Below are 12,298 nucleotides of genomic sequence, written 5' to 3'. Positions count from 1 at the left end.
TCACAAAGCCGGAGGCGTGGTAAGAGGCCCGGCCCGCGGCCGGCAGGAGCGTGTGAGCGCTGGACCGCCTCCCGCCCGGACCCGGCAGCCCGCCGCCCGAGGCCCTCCGGGACCCACTTGTAGCCACAGCAGGATCAAACTCAGTTCACCTCTCGCCTCCTTTTCCTTCTCGCCTGCGTCTCGCTGAGCCCTGCACCTAAAGACCGACGAGATGAAACACATACACACACACACACACACACACACACACACACACACACACGGGTGCGCACTCGCACAGCGCCCGCTTGGCTGCTAGGCTACTTCCCTTCCTCCCTCCCGGGTCCCCGACCCTCTCCTCCCACTCTAGGCAGTCCCGCGTGGGCCGTCGCCTCCACTGCAGAGGTCTGGCCCAAGCTACCGTTCTCTACTGGGGGGTGCAGAAAGGCCTTGAACCTGTACCTAGGGTCCCGAGCTCCTATTCCGTGGGAGCCGGCTGCCTGTCATCTCCCGGGGCCTCTCAGTTCTCCATTCCCCACTCCCAATTATTCCCCCTTGGCTGGAGTTTCCCATCCGCGACCCCTGAACCCCCAAACCTCAGATGCCACGGTCCTCCATCCCTCTCCCCAAGTCTCTTACCCTATGAGACCTCCAGGTTCCCTACTCCCCGTCCGCGTCCCAGGCCGCTGATGCTGCAACCCCTCCAACCGGGCACCTCCAGATCTCCCAACTTTGTAGCCCTCTCCAACCCCCGCAGCGTTGAGAGAACCCTGATGCTGGTCCCAGCGACTGTCCCCGCGTAGGGGACAAATGCGTCGGCCCGGCACCGGGAGGCTGGAGGAGTCGGGCACAAACGTTCATTGATACAAATAAGTAAATAAACATGCCGGGTGAGCGCGGCCACCTTCTCAGCTCCGGCCACAGAGGGCCCCGCGCGTGCCTGTGTGAGGTGTGCGTGTGGCCCGGGGCCGCAGCTGTGTGTGTGCCCGAGTGTCTCCCGGAGTCTGTCCGACGTCTGTGGAGCTGTGTGGTGGGTTTACATATTTGTGTGTGAGCGCTGGAACTCGATGTGTGTCTGTGCATCCATGTATCTGCCATCTGGAGAACCCCTTGTATATGTAATCCCATCCCAACATCTATCTCACCGGTGCCTAGTTTTTTCTCTCTCCTTGGTCCTGTTTATCCCATCCCCCTAGTCTTGCTTTTCACTCTCACAATCCCCTATCAGAAAACTAAATCAGTTGAGTGTGGTGTGTGTAAACGAAACTAGAATCCCCTTTTAACACCTCCCCTTAAGCACCCAATATGGTTTATATTTTAGAGCTCACTTAGAAGAGAACTGTACGAGCGTCTAAGAAGCGCGAGTATGTGTTGTCCCTCCGTGTGTGAGCGCTCTTGAGGTTGATGTGGCGGGCGGAGATTTAAAGGCTGGCCTCTTGTTACTAGCGCAGGGTCATTTCAACTCTCACTCTCTGCCCTGGAACCCCACCTGGTGGACAGTATTGGTACTACAGATTCTGGGGGAAACAATTCTGGTTCCCCCTTCCCCCAATCTCCTTTGTAGCGGGAGATCTACTCGAAAAAGACTGTTGTCAAGCACAGAGAGAGCTCCACTCTCGCCACAGTGCCTCCAGACTGCTGTTCAAGGTAGCTTGGAGCCCAAACACTCACGGAGTCCCTGTGAGAACCCCTGTAGCCCCAGAGAATTGGAGAGCACCCTCACAGCAGGGAGGCATCAAAGACTGTTCTAGGCTGCGCACCCAACAGCGATGAGGCCAGTCTCCATTTGGAGATGAAGGGGCAGGAGGGTTTGGGGAGAGGTGTGCAGGCCCTGCTGTCTCGAAGAATCCCAAGAATCTAGTCTTACTCCCCCAACACAGCACTGGCCCTGAGGCAGTAAAATGGGCAAGATGACCCTGGGGAACCAACCCTGGAGATAACCAGCCCTTAAAGGATGGACCACACACAGTCTTATAGACATGTAAATATATGCATTGACAAATACTGAGCACACACACAGACACATAGTTAGTCACTAGACAGATTCATGTAACACCTGCCTCCGGGCCACCAACTTCCAGAGTCCACAGGAGCTGTCTACTTTGCAGGGATCACAGCTCCAGATATCCCTCTGACCCTCGGTACTTAGGGATAGCTTTTGTGCAATGTCATCTTCCATCACCTGATCTCTCCTCCTTGTTCAGGTATGGAGTGGGAGTTAGGAAAGAGCATGAGCAAAATTTAGGAATCCTTCTCGTTGCCTAGTTGCCATGTAGGGTCCTGGGGAACATGCACAGGGACGGACGGTCCCACAGAAGTGGTTGCTGCATTTCCTAATTGGAACCATCTCTCTGTTCAAGCCTCAATGAATTACTTAGGAGAGAAAGAGAAGGAGAGCCATGATACGAACTCACAGAGATGCTGTGAAGGAGACTTGGTAAGAATGTGAGCCAAGACAGAGAAGGATAGACCACTATCTTCACCAGTCAGATCCCATCAGAGGAAATGCTTCTGTCCACCTCACATGGACTTCGGATTCTGGCCCCCAAATGGACTCTGACTCAGACCTTAGTCTGGCCCATACCTGGCCTAAATACTAAACTGAATCCCAGACTGATTTTTAATCCTGGTTACAGTTGACTCATTCCGTGACTCCAGGCTAAACTCTAGTCTTACCAAGCATCACCCAACCCTACCCTTGGCCACAGGAGTGTGACTGGTCTCCTGCAAGCTACCCCAAAGCTGGGCACAGCCCAGTCCAGGAGCAGGAGTGGTGTGGGGCAGAATGATTTTCTCACTCTGGATTACAGAATGATCAGCCAGTTCTCTCCTCCCTCCAGGCTGACTGGAGCTAACAACACAGGAATTCCTGTATAACCCTTTCCATGGGATTCTAGACAGACTCTGTGGATTCAGAGAATGCCTGCTGCAGTGCTCTGAAACCATGGCTGTGGGCTTGCTTCCCACTTCTCCCTGTAGCCCCTTCAGATACTTTGAAATCCATTCAACTTGACTGGTTTGGGGTGGGAGTCAGTTTTGGAGATGCTAGTTCAAGTGGAGTTCTGAACTTTGGCTGAAGGGGTTTGGGAAATGGGGACAGACTTCAGGCACATGTGGAAAATGCAAATTAATGGGTAGGCCCGACCTCTGCAGTCTCTTTCCTGGCTCAGAAACCAGCCATTCACATGGGCAGACCTGCCAAAGTCTTGTTCTCACCCAGGTACCAGGCTCCCCAGGTATGTTATGCCCAAAGGAATGAAGGCATTGTCCCTTTCATGTGTGAATATCTCTTCCTCACCTATTATTTTATTTGATCTCACAGCAGCCCTGTGAAATAATGCTGCTTTTAGATAACAGATACTCATTTTTGTGCAGCTAAGATAACTGAGTCAGGGTCCCTCCCCTTTAGTACTATACCACACAGCCCCATAAGACCCTGGCCCCACAACAACTCTTCCTCTGTTTAATGTCTGTGCTTTGGACAATTAAAGCTGGCAGGCAGCAGAAGGAGCGTCACACTAAATTTTCCATAGTTTTGACCCTGGAGTTTTTTCATTGATGGCTACTTACTTTTTTTTCCCCCTAAAAATCCCACCACTACTTTCTCCAACTAGAGTCAAAAGAGTACCCCCCCTCCCAAAGGAAAAAAAAAAAAAGCCCAGGATAAAGATGGGATCATTCCTTGATTCTGCTGGTCAGAGGGTTTGGAGAGCAAAGAGACCAAAAGATGGTGACCAGGAGACAGGGCTGGATATTCAGCAGTTCAAAGTATGGTTCACCAGCAGGCCAGCCTAGTGACAAAGTTCTCAGCTCTTAGCCCTGGCCTGCCTGCCTGCCACTGAGGAGCCCTTAGAAAACTCAGCACTCTTCTTCATCATTCTCCCAGGGTCTGACATGGGTCCCCATTTCATTCTAAGACCCCCCCTGGCAAAATGCCTGACACAGTGGCAGGGTCCCTTGCCTGTTACCTTCTGAGGAGCTGTGGAGGAGAATGCCCACTCTGGGACCGCACCTCCTTTTCTCCAGAAATGGAAGCAGAAACGGGGCTGCTCTAGATGCTCAGCAGTGCCCCCTTTGGCCCTGGATCGCAGTAGTGGCTTCAGATATTCAATCCGAGGCCTGTTTGCCTCTCCTTCTCCCATTCTCTGTTCTCTCTGCAGAACAGGAGCCACGAGAAGACCGTGTCCCTTCTAGCCCCCAAACCTCAAGAGCAGTTTAGAAGACATTCGCTGACTGTGATCTGGCTATTGGATAGAGGCTGGAACCCCGTCTTACCAGGATCGTTGGGAGGTGCGCCAGGGGACTTAAGCTTGGGAATCACCAGTACCGCCATCAATTCTGACTTTTTGAGAGTTCACAGGGCTTGAACTCTCCTCCCCTCCATCGTTGCAGCTTCAGGGACTCCCAAGCTGTTTTTTGGAGTGTTAACGGACCCCTTCACAATCACTGCCTGCCGGAATCCCACTCAGTCCACCAGCCTCTTCAGAGTCGTCACCCTGCTATTTACGGCAGTGCTGATGCAGAACTGGGTTCCGGATTCTATGCACTTCTTTCTTAAAGGGTTCCTCATTCTTCTTTGTTCCTTACTGTGATTTGCTCTCACCCCAGCCCACCCCCAGGTATCCTCTAGTCACGGGCTCTTCAGATTTTTTAGTTTTGCTTTATAGAGCCCAACCTTTGTCCAAGTGTGTCTATCTGGCGGTGCCAGGGACAGGCACAGTCTGGCTCCTCTCTCCCAGCCCCTCGGAGTGGAGCGGCTAGGACAGAGCCCTTCGTCCACCTCCCTGAAGCCCTCTGGGAAGGGGGTGGTCCTTGGGAAGGAATATTGCTTTCTCCTTTGCCTAAATGTGGAACAAGCCTCGCCCATACCTCATCTCGCAAATCTCAGCTTCACTGGTTTGCTCCCAAAGGAATTTCTTTTTAAAGAAAATTGAAACAGCCCCATGCTCCCTTGTTAAAGACCCCATGCCCACTCCATCTCCTCCCACCCCACACCCAACCCAGAGGAAAGCAATCCAAAAAGGGACTTGCCGATGGAGAGAACGGGATAGGTACGAGGAACGCAGCTGTGCCCAAATTGACACTGCCTGGAAAAAGAGCAGCCTGCCCGGTGGCGATGGGACACCAGCAGTGCCCCAAGCTGGCTGTGGCTGGCAGGGACAGTGCCGCAGCGATGGCGTTCCCTCAGGCCCGGGCAGCCAAGAGCCCTTTATAGCCTGAAACCTGCCCTGGCACCGCCCACTGGGCGGTTGCAACAAGGGCCTGCAACTAGGGGAGCCGCTAGGAGCTAGGAGGGCATCCGTCCCAGGACCCCAGGGCCAGGCCCCCACACACAAGAATCTGGGATTCCACCTCCTCTCAGCCCAGGCAACTCTATGTCCTGGTATGAGTATGAGACAGTGTATGTGTGTGTGCGCTCGTGCTTAAACGTCCATTCAAAGACCTCAGATCTCTTTCCCTCATCCTCTTTCTCCTGCAGTAACAGTTTTTGAAAGGATGGGGAGAGCAGTGTGTTTCTGCTCAGTTTATCAAATTACACTCAGTGACAAAGGACTGAAGTGCATTTTCTTGAAGGCTTGACAATTGGGATCCAGGAAGAAAAGAAAACGGCCTGACAGACGACCCCGGGCTTTTGTCAAAGGTAAGACACTGATATGAAAGGCGGGCATGTGGTTGGGTGGCTCTAAGTGAATTTGCCTTCATGTTGTTTGGTGTTAAAAACTGCTCTCCTCACTTTCAACCCAAGCTGCAAAAATCCCACGGATCCCAGAAACTGCAGGATTGTTGAATTTTAAAATGCAGGGCCACTGTTCATGGTCACATGGGTGGAGTCAGACAAGCTGGAGAAGTCCAACCTCCCCTCCCCAGGGCTCCGGGGTCCCCTTCCCACCCACCCCTCCTCTCCATGCCAGGGAAGCCTCCTCAGAGAGGTCACTCTGATCTTAGCCTGTCCAGTCAACGTCTCCTTAGGCATATGACTGGGTCCGTTTTACCTGATACCTGAACTCAGGACGGTTGAATGAGGAAGGATGAGCTTGCAGAGCAGTTTGGGGCCTGAAGCAGAGGACACAGGTGACATTGGGCTACTTGTCCCAAACATTTCTATGTTTTGGGGTTAGAGAGGAGGGTAGCATGCTAAGTTACCAGCCTCTAGTGCAGATGAACAAGTCTGGGGAGGAAAACGATCCCAATCTAGAGCACGGAGACAGTGCCTGAAACAAGCCTCCCCATTCCCAGTTGGCCTTTGTTTAGAAGCCGCGCAGCAGGCAGCAGGTCAACTGACTGGCAGCCTTGCTCAGAGACCTTGGCAAGTAGAGCTAACCTGAGAATTTAGTTGGCAGAACTCATCTCATCTCCAAGTTCAAAATGCGCGCAAATCAATTTTTCTTGCATGAGACCCTGGCTCCATCTGACTCCCTCTTAGAAGGAGGAGCTGGACAGGTGGAGCAGGGAGGTTGGGTGTTCACCTACCTGAACATCTCTCACCTTTCTTTTCAAACTTATCACACTTCCACCCCAGCTCCCATTTAACCTGGGTCCCTGAGCTCGTTTTCTCCCAACAATAATGTGAGTGGCCAAAGATGGAAAACAATGACCAGTAAGACACCGTGTAAATCAGACTGGTCTGAAAGTCTAGCCTATTCTGGTACTTGCCTGAGATCCCGCCAGGATTTCACCTGGGCCTAACCACTCTGGAGACACCAAGAGGTTCTTGGAAGGACTTTAGCCCCTCTAACACATTCTCTGCATCAGCACTCCCACCCAAACTCTATGCTTCCTCTTCAAGTTGAGCTTCAATAAAACTCCTTCCATATGGAAAATCTGGAGTACTGGACTCTATCTTCCTTTTTACCTCCATTGGTTTCACTTCTTCCTTGGTCCCCTGCTATTTCAAATCTATTAATTTCTTCATACTTGCAAAAAGGCAGCGTGGCTTTGTTGCTGGAACAAACACTGGAGTCAGTTAGACCCAGGTTAAAATCTTCTCTGCCACTTAATAGCTTGGGAATACACTTTACCTAGATGAGCCTCCAGGCCGTCTCCAGTCTGGTCAATGGATTAGAAGCATAAGAGTTTAGGCCAGAAGACTTGTTAGGAGACACTGTGGTGATAACAAGCAAACAGCTAACGCTTATTTAGCACTTCCTATGTGCCAAGCACTTTTTAAAGCACTTCAAATGTGTGAGTCCATACAATCATCACGGCAACCCCATGAGATAGATACTATTATTCCCACTTTACAGAGGAAGAGTCTGTGGTAACAGTGGTTAAGTAACTTGCCCAAGTGAACCCTGCTGCTCTTTGGGGCTTACATTTAATCTCCTCTGAAATCAAACCCAGGTAATCTAGAGTTGAGTCTGAGATGTCATCCAGTTTATTAAGAACTGAACCAAGTTAACAGCAATGAGGCTAGAGAAAGTAGGCAGGTTTCTGAAACAGAGTTTGAATAAAAAGTATTTGACAGATTTGGCCATTGAGATGTGGGGTGAGGGACAGGAAACTGTCAGGGCTTCGGGTTGGGTAACTGGCTGCAGGTTGGGTAACTACTAAACCAGAGAACTCAGGAAAAGGACCAGGTGCAGTAACAAGATGGTAAGTATGGCTTGGGTCATGGCGGTTCCCGATGTTTAAGGCATATTCAAATGGAGCTGTCTGATAGGCTGTCGGCAGGCTTTGAACCGGTTCATTCCAGTTCAGTGCCCTGAGAATTTGCCTTTCACGCCAAACCACAAACCCCACTACCACTGAGTGGATTCCAACTCATAGCAAGCCTCTATAGGTTTTCTAGAGGCGTGTAAATCTTTACTGGAACAGACAGCCTCATTTTTCTCCCTCAGAATAGCTGACGAGTTTGAATCACTGACTTTTTAGTTAGCAGCCCAACACCTAACCCACAATGCTACCAGGCCATTTTTTTTCTGGTTAAAAGGTAGATTCAGGTTTGGATTCAGTATATCTGGGGTGGAAAGGCAAATTCTCAGTAGGGGCTTGAACTGGAATGAAGTGGTTCAAAGCCCTGGTTATAGGATGCAGAAATCTGGAGCCCAGAAAAGAGATTTGCACATCTGTGTACATTAAGATGATGATAATGGAAACCATGGAACAGTGAATACTGGGAAGAAAGAGATGTGGGTCTGGAGTACAGCCCCAAGAAACAGCAACATTGAAGGTACAAGTTGTAGAAAAGGGATCTGGGAAGGAGGCACCTCTTCTCTTGCCCAAAGATCCCTGGGTGGCACAACCAATTTGTGCTTAACTACTACCTGGTGTGGCACTGTGGGTTAATGTGTAGGACTGCAAAGTCGGTTTGAACTGCAAGGTTGGTGGTTCAAGCTCACCAGGTGCTCCTTGGAAAGCCTATACAGGGTCACTATGGGTTGGAACTTATTCGATGGCACTTAACAACACTACCTGAAACTAATCTGTTTTAGAAGTACAGCCAAGAATGTTTCTTAGAAGCGAGGATGGTGAGACTCTATCTTTCATGCTTTGTACACGTTGTCAGAGGGACCAGTCCCTGGAGAAGGACGCCATGCTTGATAAAGTGAAGGGTCAGTGAAAAAGGGAAATTCCCCCCAATGATTGGCACAGTGGCATGGGCTCAAGTAAGACAACTGTAAGGTTGGCCCAGGACCAGGCAGTGTTTCCTTCTATCGTGCGTAGGGTCGCTATAAGTCAGAACGAACTTGACAGCGCCTAACAACAACAACATTACCTGAAAGATTGGTGGTTTCAACCCACCTAGTAGAGTCCTGGTGTAAGATAATAATGCACTAGACCACAAAGTCGGTTTGAACCGCAAGATCGGTGGTTCAAACTCACCAGCCGCTTCTTGGAAACCCTATATAGGGTCACTATGGGTCTGAACAACAGTGAAAGAAAGACCTCACGATCTGCTTCTGTGAATATTTACAGCCAAGAAAACTCAATGGAGTTCAGTTCTACTGTGTAACACATGGGGTTGTATATGTTGGGTTTGGTTTTCTCTTGTCTAAAACATACCTCATAGTTCATCTCACTTGAGTCTGAATATTCCTTTTGTTGCGTCCTCTCAGCATTTAGAATCTCAGGGCTATCAAGGAACTCAGAGGCCAGAGATTTCAGCCCCTGCCTAGAGTTGGCACACACACATACACTGAACTTTCTGACTGGCCTATTGACTTTCATTATCTTTGTCCAGCTGCCTTTCTGGCCGTTTTATCTGTGTAAAAAGCTATCTATTTTACTAAGACTTTCCGCCATACTGTGTTGCATTCCTGATGGTGTTGTGAGTTATGTGTTTAACTGCTAAGCATAAGGCAGAACTCATCTGAAACCATCTGGAGCAATTCTACTCTCTTCTATAGGATCCCTAAGAGTTGAAACCATCTTGATGGCAGTGGGTATTGGTTTGGTGTTTATGCGGTGGCCTATACACTTCTAGAGGCACCCCCTGTGGGTGTATGGGTCTTGTCTACCCCAGACTGAGAATATGTACAGGCTGCATCTCTTTCATCAGGGCAGTGTTCCTCCATCAGCCTGTGAACCCCTGAAACCACAAGCTGGCTCTGAGCCTTCTATTGTATGCTCAGAGCGGAGACAGGAAGGAGACCTCTGCAAACTGGGGAGAGTATGACCCAATGAGGCCAGAGGAAGGACTAAAACCTAATAGATGGAGCATTGTTGTTGTTGTTGTTAAATGCCATCAAGTTGGTTCCAACTCAAACAACCCTGTACAGGATTTCCAAGGAGCAGCTGGTGGGTTTGAATCACTGACCTTGTGGGGTTAGCAGTCCAGTGCTGATCCTACAGTGCCACACCAGGATTCCAATACATGGAGTGACTACACACAAACCCCATGTGGGAACGAGGGGTGCAGAAGACTTGGGAAGAAATCCAGGTAATGGAATGAGAGCTCCCGTGGTGGAGCAGAGGCTAGGGTACAGAGGAATCTTTGGCAGTTACAGTCAATTGGCCTGGAGGGACCTGGTTCTGGGGATAGACAGGAGGAGCCGGGCAAGGGGTAGGAGGATAGGGGTGTTCAGGGTAGACTTTTCATAATGCTGCCAGTTATTGTTGTTGTTGTTAAGTGCCGTTGAGTTGATTCCAACCCATAGAGACCCTATATAGGGTTTCCAAGGAGCAGCTGGTGGACTTGAACCACCAACCTTGCAGTTCAAACTGAGTTTCAGTCTGACGCATTAGCCCACAGTGCCACAGCAGGACTCCACTTCAAATTCCAGACAAGTCTTAGTCGCTAGCCCTGAGGGAAGACAAGGCAGAGTCCTCAGAGGCAGGTGGCAACTATCAAGAAGATAACTGGGAAAAGCCCCTCAAGTGGAGACCCAATGAGCAGGAAAAGTTCAGGATGCTTCCTCTACTGGGTGGGGGTACAGCTCGTTTATTTTCATAGATTCTCTAACTGGTTTTGATAACTGCTCACAGAGATTCACACCGTGAGCTGGTTCAGGAGCTGAGCTTCCTGGCCTGGAGCCTCTTGCTGGGCAGGAGGAGGGTCGCCCAGCGTTCTCAGTACCCTTAGTACCCAGAACTGCTGGGGATGGGGAAGGCTTCTCAGAGAAGGCTATACTAATACACATGGGACCCTGCCTGGCTCCCTGACATGGGCTTTCAGCTTTCTTCAGTTCCTGAGCTCCTCCATTAGGACCCAACTCACATAGAGGGAAGTTAAGATTAACTACTAACTGTAGGGTAGAGGGCAGCACCCATCACTGACCCCTCAGGACTCTAAGAATGTCTTCCACCCTCCATGTCTCTGTTTCTATATCTGTCTTGGGTATAAAGCAGCCTGTCCACAGCTTTAGGGGAGTCTGGAAAGGAGATAGTTGGGTCTGAAACCTACCCCAGTCCCAATCAACCCAGGCCAAGTGGTAGGCGCTACCAGCACAAGTCAGACTTGCTTTCAGTCATTGCTCTGCACTCTGCAGTCTTGGCCAAGTCACTTCATTTGTCTGAGGTTCAATTTTCTCATAAAAAATGGGGAGAGTAATTGCTGGGCAATTGACAGTTGAGAAGGATTTTTTTTTTTTTTTTTAATGATGCATGTAAAACACTTGGCACAGTGCCAGGCTCACAGCAGGGATGGACTTGTGGTAAAGGACTTTGGGTTCTCCACTGGTAGAGACTCCTTCCAAAGTCCTGGGAGGGGCCCAACTTCTTTATAACTTTGAATTTTCTTAAAGAGGGTCCCCCAAATCTTACAAGCTTCAGGTTCCATGAATCCTGGGACTAGAAAGTAGTTTTTTCTCCACTATCCTACACTGCTAACCATAATCCTCTCAAAGTCTCTTCCATGCCAGTCTGGCTCTCAGACCCAAATGAACCCCAGAAAGGAGAGCCTCAGCCCAGGGGCAGGGTCTGAGTAAGGTCACCTTCCATGTGCAGGTGGCCCTAAGACTGGTCTCCTTCCTGACGGGACATAACTGCTCACAGCAGTCCACCAAACCAAACAACTTTGTTAAATGCATCCCTGGGATTCTTAGACTCTCAGCACGGTGTCCCAATCTGGGCAGGGGCTTTGCTCCAAAAACTCTGAACTCCTAGAGAAACCAGTTCTAGGGCTGTGCTAGGCAACACAGGGGCTGAGAATGGGCCTTCAGGAAAACAAAGGCAAGTTGGATAGCTTCTTGATTAGCACCCGTTCCCCTAAGGAGCCTTGGAGGGAGTGGGGACACAGGGCTCCCTCCTCAGTGTCTGGGAGATGGATGGGGCTGATTTTTTTCCACGATTCCTCCCCATAAATCTGATTTGGCCCCTCATCTGTCTAGGCCAGTCTCCATGGAGGTGTGTGGAAGTGATGAATGCGCTGCCTGACTAATGTGACGGGGTGGCAGGGACTTGGGGAGGGGCTCTTCCCTGATGGATGGTCCTCATGAGGACATATTACATTAGGCACCCATAATGCAATCAGTAGAGCCATTACGATACCAATTTGTTACTCCTCCTCACCAGGGTGGGGCAGTGGGTCTGGAAGATTAAAGAGGATGTCATGACTTTGGAGGCACCTAGGGGGTTTTCAGAAGGGGGTAAGATTTCCCTGTTGGGGGCTTTTACTAGGGAAATAATATGGAGCCAAAAGACAGTACAGGCTGGGAAGGGAAGAGGGGAAATAAGACCCAGAGAAAAGGTGTGGTCTGGCCAGGCTTACTTCTGGTACCAGAGGGAAGAGCTGGAAATCAGAACTTGCGTCTCCTGCTTTCTCTGTCAGAGTCACCTGGACTGGAGGAGGAGGTGGAATTGGGAGGGGAGTCAACTCGTCTCCAGCCTCTGTGTTACTGAAAGCCCCCACACCCATCAAAAGGTCTATGGAGGTGACGGC

This window comes from Chrysochloris asiatica, unplaced genomic scaffold (genome assembly GCF_000296735.1).
Source record: "Chrysochloris asiatica unplaced genomic scaffold, ChrAsi1.0 scaffold00052, whole genome shotgun sequence".
In the NCBI taxonomy this organism is placed as follows: Eukaryota; Metazoa; Chordata; class Mammalia; order Afrosoricida; family Chrysochloridae; genus Chrysochloris; species Chrysochloris asiatica.
Note: the sequence above shows the minus strand (reverse complement) of the source record.